Consider the following 18,300-nt stretch of genomic DNA (forward strand, 5'->3'; position numbering starts at 1 on the left):
AGTATTCAGCAGCTATTAAGTACTGGAAAGTTTAACATTTCTTAATAGAAGTAATTTACAAATCTGTTTAACTTTCTGGCACCAGTTGATTAAAATAGTGATCGACCAGTGATCTGAATATTAGGCAGAAGAGCAACCTTGGAGCCACCAAAAAGGATCACTCTGCTCAAGATGTCTGGATGAGTATCTGGATATCACACAGGTAATCCCTCCAGTACCCTAAAGCAAAAACCAGTGCAAGCCGCTGAAGGGCCTAGCACAACCATGTATTATATGGAGGCATTCTAATTTTGCAGGGAAACTATATAAGTAGGTTTGCCTAGTGTTAAAAAAGAAATCTCTGCAGGGTGTCCGACCTCTGTGGCCCCTCACGATCTCCCGAACGGAGCGTTATCTCTCACCTCTGGATGCTGTTTCTCCCTGATGAGCTTTCCACCGACCAAACAGCCTCCTCTTGATGGCCCATTCAGCCAATCACTAGGTAAAACTGATTTCCTGTGATATGCCTAATGCAGGGTGCTACAATGACCAGGGATAAAAATAACACTGTAGAGAAATCATGCATCATCCTTTAAAGGGGGTACTCCAGCCCTAAGACATCTTATCCCCTATCCTTTGGATAGGGGATAAGATGTCTTACCGTGGGAGTCCCGCCGCTGGGGACCCCCGCAATCTTGTATTCGCCACCCACCTGTTTGAGCTGCACGCCGCGGTGCCAGCTCACAAACAGCCGGGTGGCGACCAAGTGGCCGGAGTATCGTGACGTCACGACTCCACCCCCGTGTGACGTCACCCCCCCCCGCCCCCGCTATGCAAGTCTATGGGATTGGATAGGGGATAAGATGTCTCAGGGCTGGAGTACCCCTTTAAGGCCCTGTACTAAAAGTAACACAGTGTACCTCTTTTTACCTTTTTATAAAACTTTCAACTGTGCAGTGACATCTTCCCTATGAACAAATGCTGTATTCTTGGTAATTCACAATTTTACTGCAATAATTATTAAGACCTAAAGCTGCCAGCGGTAAAAAAATAAAATAAAATAAAACTGTGGTTCTCTACAAAAATCAGTGGTTTGATCTACAATTCCCAGCAAGGTTTTTGATAGGATGGTAATTGAAAAAGAAAAGATAATAAGGACAAGTGTACTTTTCAGGTATCTTTTGATGATCAGCTGCTGTGTGTGTGTATATTTATATATATATATATATATATATATATATATATATATATATATATACACACACACACACACACACACACACACACACACACACACACACCGTATATACTCGAGTATAAGCCGACCCGAATATAAGCCGAGGCCCCTAATTTCACCCCAAAAACCCAGGAAAAGTTATTGACTCGAGTATAAGCCTAGGGTGGGAAATACATAATCCCCCTATCATCATCCAGACCCCTGTCATTAACACCCTTATCATCATCCCCCTGTCATCATCCCCCTGTCATCATCCCCCTGTCATCATCCCCCTGTCATCATCCCCCCCTGTCATCATCCCACCCCCCCCCTTCATCATCACTGCCTGTCATCATCCCCCCCTTCATCATCCCCCCTTCATCATTACCCTGTCATCATCCCCCTTCATCATTACCCTGTCATCATCCCCCTCTTCATCCTTATCCTGTCATCATCCCTCCTTCATCATCCCCCTCTTCATCATTAACCTGTAATCATCCCCCCCTTCATCCTTATCCTGTCATCATCCCTCCTTCATCATCCCCCCCTTCATCATTACCCTGTCATCATCCCACACCACCCCCTTCATCATCACCGCTTGTCAATGTCTGATTTAACAGTGGTCTTCAACCTGCGGACCTCCAGATGTTCCAAAACTACAACTCCCAGCATGCCCGGACAGCCATCGGCTGGAGATTCATTAAAACCTGTGCAGTAGAAAAATCAACCAGTTGCCTATATCAGCCAATCAGATATCTTATTTCATTTAAAAAAAAAAAAAAAAAAAGCCTGTTAAAAATAAAAGAAGCAATCTGATTGGTTGCTATGGGCAACTGGTCAACTTTTCCCCAGCACAGGCCTTGATGAATCTTCTCAAAAGTGCTTACATTTTGCTTACTGAACTCTCTTAAGCAGCCAAAAGTCAATAATGCAGCAAAGTGCAATGATCTAATTTCTACATGCCATACTTCTTTTACCTTATTATTCTTAATATTTTGACCCATAATGATTATTAACAAATTAATATTCTTAAGAATAGCAGGTTATTCAGTAATTTTGTTTACCAGGTCCCATTAATTGCATTGTATTATTCCAGCCAGTGCTGAGCAAATTATTTACATCAACGTATACAAGATTGGAACATTTACAGTATATTCCAGGATTGAGGTGTAATTTTTTTTCTTTTATGTGGGCACTGTGACTGCTATGTAATCATTGAGTAATACGGGTATATTTACATTGAGTATTTTGAATGGAATCTCCGCTCGCAGAATTCCGCGAGCAGAGATTCCATCTGGTGGACGTCGCCGCTGAAATACTTCAGGGTAGAACTGCATGGCCCTGCACCATCACCACTGACTTCCGCTCAAAGAATGAACATGTTCTTTTTTTGCACGGATAAATTCCTCAGTGTGAACTGGTCTTGCGGAAGACCCATTCACACTACTGGTAATGTTCACTGCGCGTAATTCTGCTTGCGTAATTCAGTGACGCAGTGTAAACATACCCTTAGGGTGCGTTCACATTACAGAAATCTCGCTGAATCTCCGCTCGCTGAATTCAGCGAGCAGAGATTCAGATCTGAGAGCCGCCGCCGAAATTCTTCAGCAGTAGGACCGCAGGGCACTGTGCAGTCACCATTGACGGCTATGCAGCATTTGCAGAATTACGCACAAAGAATGAACATGTTCATTCTCTGTGCGGAACAATTTCCTCAACAGTATTGTCTGCCGCTGAAATTGCTCAGTGTGAACGGGTCTTGCGGAAACCCATTCACACTGATGGTAATGTTCACTGTGCAGAATTCCGCTCACAAAATTCCACGGGAATTCCGCAGTGTGAACATACCCTTAAGGATAAACTGTCAGGTAGCATACTTACCACATCCCTGTTCAGCTCACCAACAGTTCTTTGTCTCTCTTGGTGACAAAAGGCTTTCTACTGCCACGGTTCCGCTGTTGGGTCCTAGTGCGCATGTTGGCTCTGTCACATTTAAAAGGCCATTGTATGACACTCTTTGCATACCTTACCCAATCCCCTCTTTGCTGAACCTCTATAAAGAGACTTCTTTATGCCATCTGTGGCTAAGAAATAAGGTACCATTAATACAGTAAAATGAAAAGGTATGTTTACCTGTCTGTGACCCAGCTTGTTAATTTACCACTCTTCTGTACACAGAATGCCCTGACCTGTGCTTATGACCTTACGCTGAACAAACTTTGCCAGCCCTGACCTACTACCCTAATGACTAGGCTTTTGCCATATGTGTCTGTACCACCCTAAGGGTATTAACCTAGGAGTTTTCTGCCACATCCTCTCACAGGAGTTAACAGTGAAGACCAGAAGCTACTTGGTGTCAATACACTAGAGCAGGCCAGAGGCTCTGCAGGAAGAACGAATAGCCTTGTTACCACCGCATTAAGAAATTAAAGTAGCAAGGTATAAGAGCCATATAGAGTATTAAAATAGTATTAAACAGCATCCAAGACTAGCACATGGAAGGCTACTGCCTATATAGCTTGTAATCTTGGGTAGTGGAGGAATTAATATCTCTATCCCTGAAGGTCTAGGACAGTGAAGGGGTTAAAATGTATATACCTATAAGCCTCTCTGGTTGTTTTAAGACTACCTGTCATCAAACCATATTTTCTAAACTAACTCAGATCATATTCCCTAATTACTCCTAACACCCCTCCTGCCCTTAAAACTTTTTCCATGCTTTATAAAGCTCTGTATCATACCTTTCCCCTTGCTCATACTGTGTGAGCTCCCAGTAGGAGTGTCACGATGCCGGCTGGCAGGTAGTGGATCCTCTGTGCCAGAGAGGGATTGGCGTGGACCGTGCTAGTGGATCGGTTCTAAGTCACTACTGGTTTTCACCAGAGCCCGCCGCAAAGCGGGATGGTCTTGCTGCGGCGGTAGTGACCAGGTAGTATCCACTAGCAACGGCTCAACCTCTCTGACTGCTGAAGATAGGCGCGGTACAAGGGAGTAGACAGAAGCAAGGTCGGACGTAGCAGAAGGTCGGGGCAGGCAGCAAGGATCGTAGTCGGGGGCAACGGCAGGAGGTCTGGAACACAGGCTAGGAACACACAAGGAAACGCTTTCACTGGCACAATGGCAACAAGATCCGGCGAGGGAGTGAAGGGGAAGTGAGGTATAAATAGGGAGTGCACAGGTGAACACACTAATTGGAACCACTGCGCCAATCAGCGGCGCAGTGGCCCTTTAAATCGCAGAGACCCGGCGCGCGCGCGCCCTAGGGAGCGGGGCCGCGCGCGCCGGGACAGGACAGACGGAGAGCGAGTCAGGTACGGGAGCCGGGATGCGCATCGCGAGCGGGCGCTACCCGCATCGCGAATCGCATCCCGGCTGGAGACGGTATCGCAGCGCACCGGGTCAGTGGAGCTGCCCGGAGCGCTGCGGTAGCGAGAGAGAAGCGAGCGCTCCGGGGAGGAGCGGGGACCCGGAGCGCTCGGCGTAACAGTACCCCCCCCCCCTTGGGTCTCCCCCTCTTCTTAGAGCCTGAGAACCTGAGGAGCAGACTTTTGTCTAGGATGTTGTCCTCAGGTTCCCAGGATCTCTCTTCAGGTCCACAGCCCTCCCAATCCACCAAAAAGAACTTTTTTCCTCTGACCGTCTTGGAGGCCAGTATCTCTTTCACAGAGAAGACGTCAGAAGAACCGGAGACAGGAGTGGGAGAAACTAATTTGGGAGAGAAACGGTTGATGATGAGTGGTTTAAGAAGAGAGACATGAAAGGCATTAGGAATACGGAGAGAAGGAGGAAGAAGAAGTTTGTAAGAGACAGGATTAATTTGGCACAAGACTTTGAAGGGACCAAGATAGCGTGGACCCAGTTTGTAACTGGGGACACGAAAGCGGACATATTTAGCGGAGAGCCATACCTTGTCTCCGGGAGCAAAAATGGGGGGAGCACTTCTTTTCTTATCGGCAAACTTTTTCATGCGAGATGAAGCCTGTAAAAGAGAAACTTGGGTCTCTTTCCATATGGTGGAAAGATCACGAGTCACTTCATCTACCGTGGGCAAACCAGAGGGCAAGGGAGTAGGGAGGGGGGGAAGAGGGTGACGGCCGTACACCACGAAAAATGGGGATTTGGAGGAAGATTCAGAGACTCTAAAGTTATACGAGAATTCGGCCCATGGTAGAAGATCTGCCCAATCATCCTGGCGGGAGGAAACAAAATGTCGTAAATAATCACCCAAGACCTGGTTAATTCTTTCTACTTGTCCATTGGATTGAGGATGATATGCAGAAGAAAAGTTTAATTTAATCTTGAGTTGTTTACAGAGAGCCCTCCAGAATTTTGACACGAATTGGACGCCTCTATCCGAGACTATTTGTGTGGGCAACCCGTGAAGACGAAAAATGTGTACAAAAAATTGTTTAGCCAACTGAGGCGCTGAAGGAAGACCAGGAAGAGGGATGAAATGTGCCATCTTGGAGAATCGATCAACGACCACCCAAACAACAGTGTTGCCACGGGATGGGGGTAGGTCTGTAATAAAATCCATACCAATCAGAGACCAAGGCTGTTCGGGGACAGGCAGAGGATGAAGAAAACCAGCGGGCTTCTGGCGAGGAGTCTTATCCCGAGCACAGACAGTGCAGGCTCGCACAAAGTCCACGACATCCGTCTCCAGAGTCGGCCACCAATAGAAGCGAGAGATGAGTTGCACAGATTTCTTGATGCCTGTATGACCTGCGAGATGGGAGGAGTGACCCCATTTGAGGATTCCGAGGCGTTGGCGTGGAGAGACGAAGGTCTTTCCTGGAGGAGTTTGCCTGATGGAGGCTGGAGAAGTGGAGATCAGGCAGTCAGGAGGAATGATGTGTTGCGGAGAGAGTTCAACTTCCGAGGCATCCGAGGAACGAGAGAGAGCATCGGCCCTAATGTTCTTATTGGCAGGCCGAAAGTGAATTTCAAAATTAAATCGGGCAAAGAACAGAGACCACCTGGCCTGGCGAGGATTCAGCCGTTGGGCAGACTGGAGATAGGAGAGGTTCTTGTGATCGGTGTAAATAATAACTGGAAATCTTGATCCCTCCAGCAGATGCCTCCATTCCTCAAGTGCTAATTTAATGGCTAGAAGCTCTCGATCCCCGATGGAGTAGTTCCTCTCCGCCGGAGAGAAGGTCCTAGAAAAAAAACCACAAGTAACAGCATGCCCGGAAGAATTTTTTTTGTAGAAGGACCGCTCCAGCTCCTACAGAGGAGGCATCAACCTCCAATAGGAAGGGTTTAGATGGGTCAGGTCTGGAGAGCACGGGAGCCGAAGAAAAGGCAGACTTGAGCCGTTTAAAGGCGTCTTCCGCTTGAGGAGGCCAAGACTTGGGATTGGCATTTTTTTTGGTTAAAGCCACGATAGGGGCCACAACGGTAGAAAAATGTGGAATAAATTGCCTGTAATAATTGGCGAACCCCAAAAAACGTTGGATAGCACGGAGTCCGGAGGGGCGTGGCCAATCTAAGACGGCAGAGAGTTTGTCTGGATCCATTTGTAGTCCCTGGCCAGAGACCAAGTATCCTAGGAAAGGAAGAGATTGGCATTCAAACAGACATTTCTCTATCTTGGCATAAAGTTGATTGTCACGAAGTCTCTGAAGAACCATACGGACATGCTGGCGGTGTTCTTCTAGATTGGCAGAAAAAATCAGGATATCGTCCAGATATACAACAACACAGGAGTATAAGAGATCACGAAAAATTTCATTAACAAAGTCTTGGAAGACGGCAGGGGCGTTGCACAGGCCAAAGGGCATGACCAGATACTCAAAGTGTCCATCTCTAGTGTTAAATGCCGTTTTCCATTCATCCCCCTCTCTGATGCGGATGAGATTATAAGCACCTCTTAAGTCCAGTTTGGTAAAGATGTGGGCACCTTGGAGGCGATCAAAGAGTTCAGAGATGAGGGGTAGAGGGTAGCGGTTCTTTATCGTGATTTTATTAAGACCGCGGTAGTCAATGCAAGGGCGTAGAGAGCCATCTTTTTTGGACACAAAGAAAAATCCGGCTCCGGCAGGAGAGGAGGATTTACGGATAAAGCCTTTTTTTAAATTTTCCTGGATGTACTCCGACATAGCAAGAGTCTCTGGGGCGGACAGAGGATAGATTCTGCCCCGGGGTGGAGTAGTGCCCGGGAGGAGGTCAATAGGACAATCATAAGGCCTGTGAGGAGGTAGAGTCTCAGCTTGTTTTTTGCAAAAAACATCCGCAAAGTCCATATAGGCCTTAGGGAGACCGGTTACAGGGGGAACCACAGAGTCATGGCAAGGTGTACTGGGAACCGGTTTTAGGCAGTCCTTGAAACAAGAGGGCCCCCAACTCTTGATCTCCCCAGTGGACCAATCCAGGGTTAGGGAATGGAGTTGAAGCCAGGGTAGTCCAAGGAGGATTTCGGAAGTGCAATTGGGGAGGACCAAAAATTCAATCTTCTCGTGATGAGGTCCGATGCACATTAGAAGGGGCTCCGTGCGGAAACGTATGGTACAATCCAATCTTTCATTGTTTACACAATTGATGTAGAGGGGTCTGGCGAGACTGGTCACTGGGATGTTGAACCTGTTGACGAGAGAGGCCAAAATAAAATTTCCTGCAGATCCGGAATCCAAGAAGGCCATAGTAGAGAAGGAGAAGGCAGAGGCAGACATCCGCACAGGCACAGTAAGACGTGGAGAAGCAGAGTAGACATCAAGGACTGTCTCACCTTTGTGCGGAGTCAGCGTACGTCTTTCCAGGCGGGGAGGACGGATAGGACAATCCTTCAGGAAGTGTTCGGTACTGGCACAGTACAGACAGAGATTCTCCATGCGGCGTCGTGTCCTCTCTTGAGGTGTCAGGCGAGACCGGTCGACCTGCATAGCCTCCACGGCGGGAGGCACAGAAACGGATTGCAGGGGACCAGAGGAGAGAGGAGCCGGGGAGAAAAAACGTCTTGTGCGAACAAAGTCCATATCCTGGCGGAGCTCCTGACGCCTTTCGGAAAAACGCATGTCAATGCGAGTGGCAAGATGGATGAGTTCATGTAGGTTAGCAGGGATTTCTCGTGCGGCCAGAACATCTTTAATGTTGCTGGATAGGCCTTTTTTAAAGGTCGCGCAGAGGGCCTCATTATTCCAGGATAATTCTGAAGCAAGAGTACGGAATTGTACGGCGTACTCGCCAACGGAAGAATTACCCTGGACCAGGTTCAACAGGGCAGTCTCAGCAGAAGAGGCTCGGGCAGGTTCCTCAAAGACACTTCGAATTTCTGAGAAGAAGGAGTGTATAGAGGCAGTGACGGGGTCATTGCGGTCCCAGAGCGGTGTGGCCCATGACAGAGCTTTTCCAGACAGAAGGCTGACTACGAAAGCCACCTTAGACCTTTCAGTAGGGAACTGGTCCGACATCATCTCCAAGTGCAGGGAACATTGGGAAAGAAAGCCACGGCAGAATTTAGAGTCCCCATCAAATTTATCCGGCAAGGATAGTCGTAGACCAGAAGCGGCTACTCGCTGCGGAGGAGGTGCAGGAGCTGGCGGAGGAGATGATTGCTGAAGCTGTGGTAGTAGCTGCTGTAGCATCACGGTCAGTTGAGACAGCTGTTGGCCTTGTTGCGCTATCTGTTGTGACTGCTGGGCGACCACCGTGGTGAGGTCGGCGACAACTGGCAGAGGAACTTCAGCGGGATCCATGGCCGGATCTACTGTCACGATGCCGGCTGGCAGGTAGTGGATCCTCTGTGCCAGAGAGGGATTGGCGTGGACCGTGCTAGTGGATCGGTTCTAAGTCACTACTGGTTTTCACCAGAGCCCGCCGCAAAGCGGGATGGTCTTGCTGCGGCGGTAGTGACCAGGTCGTATCCACTAGCAACGGCTCAACCTCTCTGACTGCTGAAGATAGGCGCGGTACAAGGGAGTAGACAGAAGCAAGGTCGGACGTAGCAGAAGGTCGGGGCAGGCAGCAAGGATCGTAGTCGGGGGCAACGGCAGGAGGTCTGGAACACAGGCTAGGAACACACAAGGAAACGCTTTCACTGGCACAATGGCAACAAGATCCGGCGAGGGAGTGAAGGGGAAGTGAGGTATAAATAGGGAGTGCACAGGTGAACACACTAATTGGAACCACTGCGCCAATCAGCGGCGCAGTGGCCCTTTAAATCGCAGAGACCCGGCGCGCGCGCGCCCTAGGGAGCGGGGCCGCGCGCGCCGGGACAGGACAGACGGAGAGCGAGTCAGGTACGGGAGCCGGGATGCGCATCGCGAGCGGGCGCTACCCGCATCGCGAATCGCATCCCGGCTGGAGACGGTATCGCAGCGCACCGGGTCAGTGGAGCTGCCCGGAGCGCTGCGGTAGCGAGAGAGAAGCGAGCGCTCCGGGGAGGAGCGGGGACCCGGAGCGCTCGGCGTAACAAGGAGAAAGTGTGCGTTCCCCAGCAGGCGTGACGTCACTGAAGCCTGTGAGAGCTGTGCCTCACTATGCACTATCTGAGTTTGGTCTCCTGCCAGATTGGGAGGACCCCAAACTAACTGTTTGACTTGTGGCAGTGAACAGAACAGAGCCACATAGTGCCCGTTTTTTCTAGCACATTAAAAACATATAAAGGTTGAGAATTTTAACAGCAAATAAATAGCAAAGTGTCTTATAATTACATAATGCACAGGGAAAAAAGGGGATACGCGCCTCTAGTGTAATATGTCAAGGTTTAAAAACAATGCTCTGATAAGCGATTTTACACTCACCAGGTAGGGTTGTGCTGAGAGCACAACACCTCAGTAGACGTCTGATTTTATGAAGCTCCGATCTGCAGCCACAGCTTGTCCGGAATCAGGGGCACTGGTCTGGTGGAAAATACTTGTAAAATTCAAGTTCTCAGGCGCTGATCAGATGTAGTAGATAAGTAGGGACTTGAAGTTATTGTCCAAATGAATAATTTATTAGCACAAACGTAACGCGTTTCCGGTCCGGAATGGACCCTTCGTCAGACAGATCTGACGAAGGGTCCATTCCGGACCGGAAACGCGTTATGTTTGTGCTAATAAATTATTCTTTTGGACAATAACTTTGAGTCCCTACTTATCTACTACATCTGATCAGCGCCTGTGAACTTGAATTTTACTTTTCCAATTATAATTACATAAGGAACAATGCAGCAAAAAAAAAGGGATTGTCCAGCCAAGTAACAATGCTTTTTCCTGCATTTGTTCTTATTGAAGATCATAGTTTGCATCACGGTAGCCAAAAATCAAAATGTTTACATCTCCACACTCACGTCACTTTAGAAATGAACATGGAGGAGACTCTAGCTCTCTTAAAGTATGTAGTATCGAGAAGGTACGTAACAAAGATGAGGAGGGGATCTTAGAAAACTCCTGTACAATCGTGAAACATACTGGATTTTTGTACTTGGGACCTGGCCTGAATCAAAGTCTAGATTTAGTGATAAAAAGTATCCACTTGAATCTAGATGTAATAGCAATGCAATTAATGTATTGGGTTAAGATACATATTGTATGTTCCTTTTGAACTCATGTATTTATATGTTTTTCAAATGTATGCATTATTTATACATGTTGAGAGTCATGTACATGTGCGCCATATAATCAAGGGTTAACAGCTTGTTCTAAACTCACCTGTCCATAGGAGTGTATTGTAATTAGGATGCCACGTCACAGGAAAGAGGATGTGGCTCCATAGTATTTTAAGAAGTTTGTCTCCATTGTGAAACTATTCTATGATTAAGCTCATACTGCGTGAAATGCGTTAGAAGTTTTTGCCTCCTGTTTCTACTTTGACATAAAATAAAATTTTCAATAATAGCAAAGGCAAGTTAAAAGCATCGCTACTGTGTCGGATAATCCAATTTTTTTGCTGCATGTTTTACGAAGCCGGAGATGAGACCAGCAGGTGCCGTGCACAAGCGTGCGGTAAAGGAAGAGGTGATCTTTTTTCCTGGTCGTACATAAGGAACAATATATTAACGCCTTATCGACCAAGGACGTATATTTACGGCTCCCATGATATAACGCGGGGTCACGCGGTGACCCTGTGTCATATCAGGTCGGTCCTGACATGTAACTGAAGCCGGGATCCGGGGCTAATAGCGTGCAGCAGCGATCGCGGTGCCGCGCGCTATTAACCCTTGGCAGTGATCAGTGTAAAAGATCAGTGTGTGCAGTGTTATAGCCCCCTATGGGAGCTATAACACTGCAAAAAAGAAGAAATGTTGAAAAAAGTTAATAAATGTGATTTAACCCTTTCCCTAATAAAAGTCCAAATCACCCTCCTTTTCCCATAAAAAAAACATGTAAATAAAAATAAATATAAACACATGTGGTATCGCTGCATGCGTAAAGGTCCGAACTATAAAAATATATCATTAATTAAACCGCACGGTCAATGGCGTACGAGCAAAAAAATTCAAAAGTACAAAATGACGTCTTTTTGGTCACTTTTTATACCATTAAAAAATAATAAAAAGTGATCAAAAAGTCCGATCAATACAAAAATGATACCGCTAAAAACTTCAGATCACAGCGCAAAAAAATGAGCCCTCATACCGTCCCATACGCGGTAAAATAAAGTTATAGGGGTCAGAAGATGACAATTTAAAACGTATATGTTACGCCGAGCGCTCCGGGTCCCTGCTCCTCCCCGGAGCACTCGCGGCGTTCCTCTCTCTGCAGCGCCCCGGTCAGACCCGCTGACCGGGAGCGCTGCACTGACACTGCCGGAGGGGATGCGATTCGCATAGCGGGACGCGCCCGCTTGCGAATCGCATCCCAAGTCACTTACCTGTCCCGGTCCCCGGCTGTCACGTCCTGGCGCGCGCGGCTCTGCTCCTTAGGGCGCGTGCGCGCCAGCTCTCTAAGATTTAAAGGGCCAGTGCACCAGTGATTGGTGCCTGGCCCAATCAGTCTAATTAGCCTCCACCTGCTCCCTGCTCATATAACCTCACTTCCCCTTCACTTCCTCGCCGGATCTTGTTGCCTTGTGCCAGAGAAAGCGTTTACAGTGTTTGCCTTACCAGTGTTCCTGACCTCTTGCTATCGCCATTGACTACGAACCTTGCCGCCTGCCCCGACCTTCTGCTACGTCTGACCTTGCCTCTGTCTAGTCCTTCTGTCCCACACCTTCTCAGCAGTCAGCGAGGTTGAGCCGTTGCCGGTGGATACCACCTGGTTGCTACCGCCGCAGCAAGACCATCATGCTTTGCGGCGGGCTCTGGTGAATACCAGTAGCAACCTAGAACCGGTCCACCGACACGGTCCACGCCAATCCCTCGCTGACACAGAGGATCCACATCCAGCCTGCCAAATCCTAACAGTATAAATTGATTATTAGTTATGATTTGACAAAAGTATGACAAAATCAAACCTATACAAGTAGGGTATCATTTTAATCGTATGGACCAACAGAAGATAAGGTTTCATTTTTACCGAAAAATGTACTGTGTAGAAACGGAAGCCCCCAAACGTTACAAAATGGTGTTTTTTCTTCAATTTCGTCGCACAATTATTATTTTTTTCGTTTCGCCGTAGATTTTTGGGTAAAATGACTGATGTCACTGCAAAATAGAATTGGTGGCACACAAAATAAGCCATCAAATGGATTTTTAGGTGCAAAATTGAAAGGATTAGGATTTTTAAAAGGTGAGGAGGAAAAAAAGGAAAAACGGTGGTTCTTAAGGGTTAAAAGTTTAAGACAACGGGTTAATGGTAAGATTCCTAGGGCAATAAGCAGGGAAAGTTCCAGTGTCCCTGGTGGTCAAGGGCAGTGAAGATGTAAATGTAAGGATCCCTGTTCTAGTGCAGTCAATTCTTAAATTAATATATATTTTTGGTAGAGAGAAGAGAAAGGGTTATTGCTGTGTACCTGGAATTAAGTGGTTACCACTACAGGTTCCAGTGTTGACCAGGCTAGTTATGCCAGTTACCTCTCTCCACTAATGCACAGTTCTCTCTATGGGGTGGTCAGAGTGATTCTGGAGCAATCTGTCTGACGATAAGAGAAACAGTCAGTGTTAGTTTGGAAAAGGTGGCCAGTGCTTAATCCTCACTTTTCCTATTTTTGGATGACATTTTGGGGGCTTCAGAACCAATTACCAGGTTTCCATATAGTTATGGTTTCAACATACAATGGTCGTCCTAGAACCGATTAATATTGTAACTTGAGGGATCACTGTAGTTGCTATGTGGCCACTGTAAGTACTATGGAGGCAATGTGGTTAATATTATTGGAATACAGTGATGGAAAGTTGTGCCATGAGTATTTGAGAGTGGAGTTTAATGTTAAATTCTGACTTCATGCAAAATGTAGAGGTACAAAACATTTTTTAAGGACTTTTAGTGAAGATAACAAAATACTGCATTTTTCCATAAAATTTCATAGGTCAAAATATCGTACATGCCAGGGGCACATGCAAGGGGGCAGTTACCCAATTTAAACCACCTCTTGTTTTCCTTTCAACTGTTTCAGCATCCTCAGGTCACTGATACAACTCAATCCTATGGCAGTGCAGAACTTTGGTTCTCTGCACTAGTACACACTCTCGTCAGTCACATGACTTTGGACCCCATGCAAAGTAGCATGATGCAGTGATTTAATTGCACCTACTTGTGACATGCTTGTGTGGCCTGTATCCTAAACGACTAAATTAATCAACAGGCACAGAATAATACTATTAAAGAGGGTGGGGGATAATGGGGGGTAGAAAAAAACCGGAACCAATACAAATGGGTATCAAGCTTTGCATAGAAATATTGTGGCTAAAAGAAGTCATCATGTGGTCTCGTCCAGACAGAGAAGAAAATGGGTAACAAATCCAATAAGAGAAAACTTTACCTGTGACTTGGTGTAACTGATTTATATTTACTAATACATTGTGAAGATAACTGGTATCTACTACCATATGGTCATTGTACAGTGGTAACATATATATACAGTGTACAGTATATATATATATATATATATATATATATATATATATGTGTGACCCCCCCGCCAGCGCATTTATAATGTAACCCCCGCCTGCACCTTTATAATTATATACCCCCCGCCAGCGCAATTTTCAATATATACCCCCCGCCAGTGGATTTATGTGACCCCCCGCTGGCGCATATGTCATTACTGCAGCGCTATCTGTGAAAAGTATTTTACTCGCAGAGCATCGCACCAGCCGCCGCTGCGATGCTGCTGATAGAATACTATTCATACATTGCGCTGCAGGGGCATATTATATAGAAGTGCTGTGGGGGCCAGATATATAGTATTATCTGGCCCCCACAGAACTTCTATATAATATGCCCCTGCAGCGCGATGTATGAATAGTATTCTATCAGCAGCATCGTGGTGGCGGCTGGTGCGATGTAAAATACTATTCACAGATAGCGCTGCAGTAATAACATATGCGCCAGTGTGGGGTCACATAAATGCGCTGGCGGGGGGTATATATTGAAAATTGCGCTGGCGTGGGGTATATAATTATAAAGGCGCAGGCGGGGGTTACATTGTAAATGCGCTGGCGGGGGTTATATATTGATAATTGCTCTGGGGGGGGTATATGATTATAAAGGCGCAGGCGGGGGTTACATTATAAATGCGCTGGCGGGGGGGTCACATATATATATATACTGTGGGGTATATATTTTTGCGCTGGCGGGGGCTATATCTTTATAAATGCGCTGGGAGGCTAGATATATAGCGCTATATATCTTGCCCCCCCACAGCGCTTTTAATATACATTGTCCATTTTAAAAATCCCCTCAGGGAGCCCTGATTGGCTCCTCGGTACTGGCCATTCAGAGCTCCCTGCGGGGAATTTAAAAATGAAAGTAAAATACATCGGAGATCGCAGGGTTGCGGACCATGCCGCCCGCTCCCCTGCTTAATAACTTCTGATCGGATCGGGTCTCAAAAGTGAGACCCAGTGCGATCAATCCCTCAGCCCATGTACTACAACCCCCATCATGGAACAGAGTCTGATCCATGATGGGGATAGTAGTACACACACCAATGTAGTCCCCCCAGCCACCGGCAGACTCCGCAGCCGGGGAATTACTACTCCCATTGTCAGGATCCGGAGTGGTATGCAGGGATGACACAGGTAGTGGATCCTCTATGTCAGTCAGGTGATGGCGTGGGCCGTATCAGTGGAACGGAATCTAAGGGGTTACTGGTTTTCACCAGAGCCCGCCGCAAGGCGGGATGGACTTGCTGTGGCAGGTAACCCCCAGGTCGTTCCACCCAATAACGACTCAACCTCACTGACTGCTGAGTCAGGCGCGGTACACAAGGACTAGCAAAAGGCAAGGTCAGACGTATCAGAAGGTCAGGGCAGGCGGCAACGGTTCGTAGTCAAGGGCAACGGCAAGGGTCTGGATACACAGGCAATGGACACATGGGAACGCTTTCACTGGCACAAGGCAACAAGATCCGGCAAGGGCAGGAAGGGGAAGTGGATATTTATTGGTTCTGCAATGATTGGGCCAGGCACCAATTAGTGGTGCACTGGCCCGTTAAATTTCAGCAAGCCGGAGCACGCGCGCCCTAGGGAGCGGGGCCGCGCGCGCCAGGAGGAAGCAGACGGAGGCGTGAGGTGAGTGACATGGGGGCGCGATCCGAGAGCGGGCACGTCCCACGCCTCGGATCGCGTCCCCTCCGGTGACAAGGGAGCAGCGCTCGTGGTCAGCGGTGCCGACCGGAACGCTGCATGCAGAGGCATGCCGTGAGTGCTCCGGGGAGGCAGCAGGACCCGGAGCGCTCGGCATGACACCCATCATGGAACAGACTTGTTTCCATGATGAGAGTAGTAGTAGTCCCACAACACTGTAGGAGTCTGCTGATGTCACCTCTTCTGAGCATGCTCAGATGTAATTACGGATATTTTAAACCCGGGTGCAAATGCATGACATTAAAGGTTCATCCATTTGCCATAGACTTCAATGTTAAAATTATGATGTCCGTGTTTTCTTCCGTTTTTCTTTTTTCACGGAAGAAAAAATACTGCATGTGCCGTTTTTTTCTTCCATCAAAAAAACTTAAATGAGTGCAAACGGGTATTTTCCCATAGATTCCTAATTGGAATCCAAAAATCCCTATGTTCCCATATATTAATATTGTCAGTGATCCCACAAGCTTTATTAAAAAAGAGGTGCTCAAATGTAACAAAATGAAGAAAAATGAAGAAAATTCACTCTCCTAAAAATAGACTCAGCTCGGGCCAGTTATATAAACTTTTTAGCCTGTGATTGTGGGGAGTTATACTCCTCTCTTGTTATTATTATTATTTTTTTTTTTTTTAAGTATGCCTGCAGTTACATGTTTTTTCATTTACTGGCCTCCGCTTGTGCGATTAAAAAAGTCCCTGCTCTGCCCCCCTCGACATTTTTCGCTACAAAGTAGCTTTATCAAGAGCTTTATTCAAGAGGGTGAATTTTCTTCATTTTTCTTCATTTTGTTACATTTGAGCACCTCTTTTTTAATAATGCTTGTGGGATCACTGACAATATTAATATATGGGAACATAGGGATTTTTGGACTCCAATTAGGAATCTATGGGAAAATATTGATTGACCCCTCCATATATTGGTCTGTATTGGGAATGAGTGCAAACGGGTGCACACGGATGTAAACGGATTGTAAAAAAAATCCCATTGATATGAATGACATTTTTTTTAAACCGTTTTTAATCCGTTTACAATCTGCCAAAACGGAACTGAAACAGGGATAAAAAAAAAACGGGGCCAAACGGCCGTGTGAACACACCCTTAGGTACAGCAGACTTCAAGCTAAGGATCGGTATGAAGATGTTAGAGGACAGAGGATCCAAATTTTCTTTTTAGACAAAAACTGGGAACTGTTCTCTCTAATAACTGGCAAGGACATCCTTTCCTCAGCAGGCTGCAGTATGAGCTATGAGAACAGTAATTCCACCATTATTCAGATACAGAGCAAACATCACAAGTCAGATTTAGATTGAAAACATAAACTCTAATTTGCTACTTTGCTAGACATCAAGGAAATGTTCCTGTTGGTTATAAGTCATAACTAGATGGTTAATTGAGATAATGACCTTATTCTTCTTCTTCCATCAACCAGACAATTCTTCCCAAAAAGGTTAGAGCCTGTTAAAAAAAAAAAGGTGACTTCATATCCTTTCATGCCATACTAAATTAATTTCCAATTGCTCTTTTATTTTAATTCTTAGTTTGAATATTTTTTCACCTTTACGTGAATTGTTTGTTTGTTTTACTTGAAACAAGCTGAGAAAATGGAGTTCAAAGACACATGCTGTAGAAATCGCACCACAAACTTTCAGCCTTGTGGTACAAAATAATCCTACACAAACAAGATATATCGACATTTTACAAAAGGAAAATAAAGGGTCATGAGTTCAAGTAAAACGCACGTCAGTGTAGGTTGAATTGAACTTTGAAGTGTTAAATCCTTGAATATTTATTTTTTTGTGTTGGGATATAATTAGAACACATGCCCTAGAGGTCTCTTTCAAATTTAGGTCAGTATAGATAGAAAGGTTGTTAACTTTCTCTGCACTTTCCCCAAAGTGCCTCAAATCATTGCCTACTGGGTGAAAAGCTAATTAATTTTGTATGTTTCATCTGGACAAATGCACATGAAAAACAGACCCACAATACATTATCGACTTCAGTACTTACCAATCTTTTATTATTTTACCTGAAAAAAAGATGTCAAATTTTACTGCAACATATATTGCTTTTATTTAGAAACATAACTGATTATTCCTACCTGGTTTATAAATACATGAGAAGGACAAGTTATTTTCAGCTGATCTGTTACTATGGGCAATCTCAAGTGGACAACCCCAACTGGAGGATACTACGAATTGTTACGCCGAGCGCTCCGGGTCCTCGCTCCTCCCCGGAGCGCTCGTCTCTCTCTCGCTACCGCAGCGCTCCGGGCAGCTCCACTGACCCGGTGCGCTGCGATACCGGCTCCAGCCGGGATGCGATTCGCGATGCGGGTAGCGCCCGCTCGCGATGCGCATCCCGGCTCCCGTACCTGACTCGCTCTCCGTCTGTCCTGTCCCGGCGCGCGCGGCCCCGCTCCCTAGGGCGCGCGCG

General features: G+C 46.4%; 1 long non-coding RNA gene across 5 annotated transcripts in view; it reads right to left on the bottom strand.

Moving 5' to 3' along the window:
• The window catches only part of LOC130357984 (uncharacterized), a 151,441-nt gene that overhangs the window by 56,551 nt on the left and 76,590 nt on the right, over positions 1–18,300 (bottom strand). For 2 of the 5 annotated variants that reach the window (XR_008889350.1, XR_008889349.1), the window contains exon 1: positions 1,835–1,895. The exons of 1 other annotated variant lie outside the window; for it this stretch is intronic. This is a non-coding gene — a long non-coding RNA (uncharacterized LOC130357984). Of the gene's footprint in view, positions 1–1,834; positions 1,896–17,270; positions 17,323–18,300 lie in introns of those variants that run through there. 2 more of the 5 variants (XR_008889351.1, XR_008889352.1) reach the window with 2 other exon arrangements.

This window comes from Hyla sarda, chromosome 2, assembly GCF_029499605.1.
Source record: "Hyla sarda isolate aHylSar1 chromosome 2, aHylSar1.hap1, whole genome shotgun sequence".
In the NCBI taxonomy this organism is placed as follows: domain Eukaryota; kingdom Metazoa; phylum Chordata; class Amphibia; order Anura; family Hylidae; genus Hyla; species Hyla sarda.